We start from the raw sequence: 6,895 nt of genomic DNA on the forward strand, positions 1-6,895 counted from the left end.
CCGTGTCATGAAAGAAACCAAAGTGACAAGCTCGGGGGGCGCGGGGGAGGGGGCCCACACGCATCCCACCGCCTGCGCGCGGGCGAGAGCCCGACGCGGCCGCCTCGCCCGGCTCCCTTCCGCACAGCCCCCCACACCCTTCTCCGTGTGCGCGCAAAGAAAAAAATACAAGTCTCTCCTCCCCCCATTTTTTCCTTTCTCTTTTCTCTCTCTTTTGTTCCTCTTTCACACTCGCACTCACTACTTCAGAGTGAGATGCCCAGAGACTCCCGCTCCAGCCATTTCAGAGTCGCTGGCCCACTTTTTTCCTCGGGATTAAGTTTTCGCCTCTTTCCCAGAGGCGGAGAGAAGTGGGGGAGAAACCCCTTCTGTCCTTTCCCCTCCCCTGGTCTGTTTCACAAGAGGAGGGTGCGCTTCCTTCCCTCTGTAGGGCTCTCAACTTTCATCCTCACCCAGAAAAATAAATGAATGGCTTTTGCACGTACAAAGCTTGAGATTAATTAGAGCTTAGATCAGATCACCCGCTTCTTACCCCCAAATTTTCTCTTTTTTTTTCTCCGTCTCACGAGTAGTCCTGACAAATGGTCCAGGGCTGCGGGCGCAGTGCGCATGTGCGCGTAGAGTCAGGGCTGGGGAGAGGGGAAACTGCGCTGGTGCCGGTGCCGCCGCCGCCGCCGCCGCCGCCGCTGCTGCCGGGGAGGCTCGCGCTGGCTTCCCTGTTACTGCTGCTGCGCCTTAGCCACTGGAAAGCAGCAATAAAGCCGCTTGGCAGATGCAGCTGTCGGCAGATACTGTTTCAGGTGCATCTTTTCAATATCCTTGTCACCGACTCAAAGCCCGTTCAAGAATAGGCAAAGCAAATAGGAAAGACTGCAAAGGTTATAGATCTCTTTGTCTATTCTCCACTTTACTTTTTTTTAAGGCCATTCGCAGAGCAGCTAATCCACCATGTGCAGGGGAATGTATGCATTCAGCCATGTAAGAGTGGGCCTGCGTCTTGCAAAAACCCTACCCATGGACTAAATCCATGTTACTGGTCATGAAATATAAGAAATAAAGTTTTAAGCTTTAACGCAGCGGGACATCCCCTTCGGTTAGGACTGCAAGAATGCTTGACAAAGTGTCGATATAAAACTTGTATGCCCCCCCCTTCTTCTGTGTAGATCTTTATTGACAGTTTAAACACGTTAGGCCTCTATTATGAGACATGTTGAGATTCATAGATAACCTAGAAATCTGTGTTAAAGTACCTTGGCGATAAGCAGGTGGAGGTGGAGGTACTCTCCTAACATATTCAGTCAAGATGGCTGAGCCAAGGTAAATATCAAAACCTGCCTTTGTTAACACATCAAAACTGGATCAGGGGAGTATTGTATTTCGGTACTGACAGTTTTGTATTGACTGCAGGCCTCCTTTGGACAGCTCAGTCATTTTCTTTTTGTATGAGATACGAGTACTTACAAAATAATTCAAGTGATTGGAGTTGTGATAAACATTTTAATGTCAATAACCGTTAGTTGTTCAAGGGAGAAAAAAAAAAAGTAGTTTGGATAATTTAGGAATGGTGCATGCAAGTCTTATGGTTTGTTGGAGTTGGGAGATAAGAGAAGTCCCCATCCCCAGAGTGGTCTATTTATTGTGCATCTAATAAAGGGTAAAAGAGGTCCTTTTCTAAAATTGCTGCCCAAGGCCTAGAATTTAAATATATCACAGATGGAAATTTGTCTTAATAATCCTTCTCCTAAATGTAAGTAATATTATGCGTGGTTGGATTTTTTCACTTCAGGAATGTTCTTTGAACCAGTTTCAGAAAATAAACTGTTAATTTTTTTTTGCCTTAGGACCATGAAATTAAGCTAGAAAAGCAGACCACCAACTATTTTTTCTGTTGATATAGTGACTGAATTCTCCAAATCAGAACATATGGCTTGACATGTACTTGGGAACAAAGGGACAAGCCCTGTGAAGCTAAAATGAATTTCTAAAATATGCCTGTTTGTTGGACACTCATTGGCTTAGTTCTGTGAAGTGAAGAAGGTTGGGCTAGTGAGAACTATAGACAATCCCTAACCTCCAGTAACTATTGATTTCACTTACCAGTCCAACCTTTTTCAGAGTGGCTCCCACACAGCCTAATTAACTGATCTGAATTTCAGCTTTTTTTCTGTTTTTCCATAGCTCTTGAATAATGAGCAGTGAAATGGCCAAAGGCACTCTACAGGAGAAGGTAAGAAAGGCCACGAACTGGGTATAAATCTAAGACCCTGCCCCCAAAGAAACAAATTAACTTTAGAATCCTTTCTGAAAATCTGTTTTAGATTTATTCTCACTAGACACATTCTAGATATTTCTATTGTATGTATATTTTCAAAGATATTGGTTCAACATTCTACAAACATATTCAAGGCTTATCATGTGCTTGGAACACTGGCATGGTGCTATAAGATAAGCACTGGACCGCTAACCACAAGGTTTGTGGTTCAAACACACCAATCTCTCCTCAGAAACCCTAAACATACAGACTCTCTATGAGCCAGAACTGACTCCACACACTTAACAGCAACAACATGTATTTAGCACTGTACAAAGTGTTGGGGTTAAACAGATTATCAAATTACAAGCCTGGCCACAAGGAACGTAATCAAGAGAGAGGGACAGTCTAATGAAATGGACATTGCATTACAAGAAAGTAAATGTTATAACTATTCATCTTGCTGGGTGCTGTGAAGTCAGTTTTGGCTCACAGGGACCCATGTATGTGAAGTAGAACTGCTACATAGGCTTTTCAAGTAGTAGTAGAGCACCGGGCCTGTTTTCTAAGGTGATTCTGAGTGGGTTTGCACTGCCAACCTTTAGGCTGGTAAATGAGCACTTAACTATTTGTTCTCCCCAGGAAATCCTAAATCTCGTGTTGTTATTGTTAGCTTTAGATGCCATTAAGTCCATTTTCAACTCATAGTAACCCCTTGTGACAAATAGAACTGCCCCCATAGTTATTGTTGTTATTAAGTGCCATGGAGCCGGTTTTGACTCTTAGTGACCTTTATAGGGTTTTTGAGGAATGATTGGTGGGTTTGAACTACCGACCTTGCAGTTACCCCAGTGTGTAGCCTACAGTGGCACAGAAGGACTCCTACACCACTCCTGACCCATAGTGTTGATGTTAAGTGCTGTCAAGTCAGTTCCAACTTTCAGCGACCCTGTATAAAGGTTTCCAAGGCACAGCTAGTGGGTTTGAACCACTGATCTAACAGTTAGAAAGCCAGTGCTTAGCCTATAGCGCCACATCAAAACCAGCACAATCAAGGATTACTTAACACTAATAAGGAAAGGCTTTAAGGAAAAAGTGATAGCTAAACTAATTCTTTTTTTTTTGACAAATCCACAGTTTTATTCATTTACTTTTCAGTTAAGTTTTAAATCCTTGAGGAATACAGCATCACACGGATTCTGTGTCCAATGGCCTTAGCAGGAAGATTGCTTCGGAATTTAGCCCGAACCATGCCACTGTTTCCATGGGCACGAGTTACCTTTCCCCAGATGACTCTGGTTTTGTTAGGTTTGCCACCAGGAGTTACTGTATTGTTCTTTGCTTTGTACACATAAGCACATCTCTTGCCTAAGTAGAATTCGGTTTTATATCGAGCATAAACACCTTCAATTTTAAGAAGAGCTGTATGCTCCCTTTGGTTCCGGAGACCCCGTTTATAGCCAGCAAAAATGGCTTTGGACCAAAGCCTTCCAGACATAGTGCCGGCTTTGAAGTCCTGTTTCCAGCAGGCCTCCTAGACTCCAAGATGGCGGAAAAAAGCTAATTCTTGAAGGACAAATATCTACCATTTATGGGTCCACCCTTTCTCCAAGAAGGCCCAAGGCTACCTAGAGAGCATGGCTTCATTGCAAACTGTAAGCTTATTGAGGTTTATTAACAAAATATAAAATTTGAGTTGAGGGTCTCCACAACACATTTTATTTCTCCTCCAGATATCATCAGTGAAATCTCAGAGATTTCATTTCAGTTGATCCCAAGATGTTGTGGTTCAGGATAATAAAGATTTTGAAAGCACTTAACATAAGAATTGTGAGTGCATTGGCTCCATACAATAAGCGCTGGACTGTGATCTACAAGGACCAAGGTTTGAACCTACAAATCATCTCATAGGAGAAAGATGAGGCTTTCTGCTCCTGTGAAGAATCATTGCCTCCGAAACCCTATACAGGGTTGCTATCAGTTGGAACTGTCTTGATGGCACTGAACAACAACCATAAGAATATATTACCTTTAAAGACTAAAGACTGATGCCAAATTTTCTAAAACAATCTTTTGGCGCTCACCATTTGAGACTAGGCAGAATGCATGATTAGAATCTAGATGTTGTTAAGTGCATTGTGTTATTCTTCATATTGTTTACTATTGACGGGACTTTTTCACCTATTTCCTAAACGGCAATACCCTAGTAGATACTTGTTTGACCTTCCTTTACTCTTCTGTGGTTCAGTTGTTGTTGTTGTTAAGTGCCATCGAGTCGTTTCTGACCCATAGCGACCCTGTACAGGGTTTCCAAGGGTGTAAATCTTTACGGGAGTAGAAAGCCTCATCTTTCTCCCGCGGAGCGGCTGGTAGTTTCGAACCACTGACCTTAAGGTTCGCATCAGTTACTACTTAATAATTCATGATAATCCGTTCTTTCCAGCATCATGCATTCTCCACTGTTCACCCATTCAACAACTTACACTGCCCTACTCTATCACAAAAAACTACACCTGCTCTCATTGAGTCGATCCTGACCTTCGATAGGATTTTCAAGACTAAATCTCTACAGGAGCAGATTTATCTTTCCAGTGCTTAGCCCACGTGCCACCAGAACTCCTATACCTGACGAATCAGTTCCAACTCAGAGCAGCCCTATACTGGCTTTTCAGAGAGCAGCTGGTGGGTTTGATCTGCCAGCCTTGTGGTTAACAGACAGTGCATATCCTACAGCACCACACCAAGACTCCTGTACCCTACCATTGTTATTGTTAAGTGCCCTTGAATGGCTTCTAACTCATAGCTCATAGAGTTTCCAAAGAGCTGCTGGTGAGTTTGAAATGCCGACCTTGCAGTTCAAAGTGAACTTTCGGTTCAGTGTCACACCAGGACTCTACCTTCTTGTTGTTGTTGTTAAGTGGTTAAGTGTTGTTGAGTAGGTTCCGACGCATAGCAACCCTGTATAGGATTTCTAGGGGGTGGCTAGTGAGCTTGAACCACCAACTTTGCGGTTCAAATACACCTTGTAGTCCAGCACATTAATCCACAGAGCCACACCAGGACTCCAGGACTCTATATGCCAAATTCAACCTTCAGGGTCAAGTGGTCTGTAACTTCACTGTCATCTCAGATTGTTGTATCAGCTCACTCTTTTTCACCCAAGCATGTCCTCCCACCCAACCCAGAAAAAAACATTTATTTAAGGTAACTCTGTATATATATATATTCTGAGGAGTCAGTGAGTGGTGTGCATGGTTAAACTATAGCTTGGAGGTTTCAAGTCCATCCAGAGGCACTTCAGAAGAAAGGCCTGATAATTTACCTCCAAAATCAGCCACTGAAGACCGTATGGAGCATAGATCTACTCACATGACAAGTCTCATGCACAGGGATTGCCATGAGCCCCAGTCTACTTGATGGTATATGTATCTATCTATCTATCTATCTATCTATCTATCTATCTATCTATCTATCTATATATATATATATATATATATATATATATGTTGTTGTTAGGAGCCATCGAGTCAGTACCTACCCATAGCAGCCTTATGCACAGCAGAATGAAACACTGCCCGATCCTGGGCCAACGTCACTGCTGTTACCACGCTTGAGTCCATCGATGCTGCCACCTGGTCAATTCATCTTGTTGGAGGTCTTCCTCTTTTTCTCTGACCCTCCACCTTACCAAACATGATATCCTTCTCCAGCGACTGTCGTATATCCAAAGTATGAGAGACAAAGTTTGGCCATCTTGTTGTTAAGTACCATCGAGTCAGTTCTGACCCATAGCGACCCTGTGTGGGGTTTCTGAGGAGCAGCTGGTGAGCTTGAACCACCAACCTTGCAATTCAAACGGCTTTGCAGTCTGGCGCATTAACCCACAGTGCCACACCAGGACTCTCTCTCTCTCTTCCTTTATCTATCTATATATGTGTGTGTATATATATGTATGTATATATGTGTATATCTATAGTTGTTGTTGTTGTTATGTGCCATGGAATCGCTTCCGACTCGTAGCGACACTGTACAGGGTTTATGAGGCTGGAAATCTTTATGGGAGCAGAAAGCCTCATCTTTCTCCCTTGGAACAGCTGGTAGTTTCGAACTGCTGACCTTGCGGCTCACAGCCCGATTCGTAACCACTATGCTACCAGAGTTTCTTATATTTATAGTTAGATAGATAGATAGATAGATAGATAGATAGATAGATAGATAGATAGATAGATAGATAGATAGATAGATCATACTGTAGGATCTATCTATCTATCTATCTATCTATCTATCTATCTATCTATGTAGGATCTATCTATCTATCTATCTATCTATCTATCTATCTATCTATCTATCTATATCTAACTATAGATATCATTTGTTTTGCAGAAATCTATCATTCGTTCTCCAGCATAATTTCTATCACCAAGTCTAAATTTTACAACTACTAGTCTTTCCTCTTTGCTCCCAACCTTTGCATTCCAATCACCAATACATCTTGATTGCATGTTTGATTTATTTCAGATTGAAGAAGTTGGTAGAATTCTTCTATTTCATCTTTACTGGCCCGAGTGGTTGGTGCAAAAATTTGAATAATAGTAGTATTAACTGGGCTTCCCTGTAGGCGCATGGATATTATCCTATCACTTA

At 42.5% G+C, this 6,895-nt stretch overlaps 1 pseudogene; it reads right to left on the reverse strand.

Moving 5' to 3' along the window:
* Positions 1–3,416: 3,416 nt before the first annotated feature.
* On the reverse strand, positions 3,417–3,749 carry LOC102832942 (annotated as a pseudogene).
* Between the last annotated feature and the right edge of the window lie 3,146 nt (positions 3,750–6,895).

The sequence above is a fragment of the Chrysochloris asiatica genome, unplaced genomic scaffold (genome assembly GCF_000296735.1).
Source record: "Chrysochloris asiatica unplaced genomic scaffold, ChrAsi1.0 scaffold00013, whole genome shotgun sequence".
In the NCBI taxonomy this organism is placed as follows: domain Eukaryota; kingdom Metazoa; phylum Chordata; class Mammalia; order Afrosoricida; family Chrysochloridae; genus Chrysochloris; species Chrysochloris asiatica.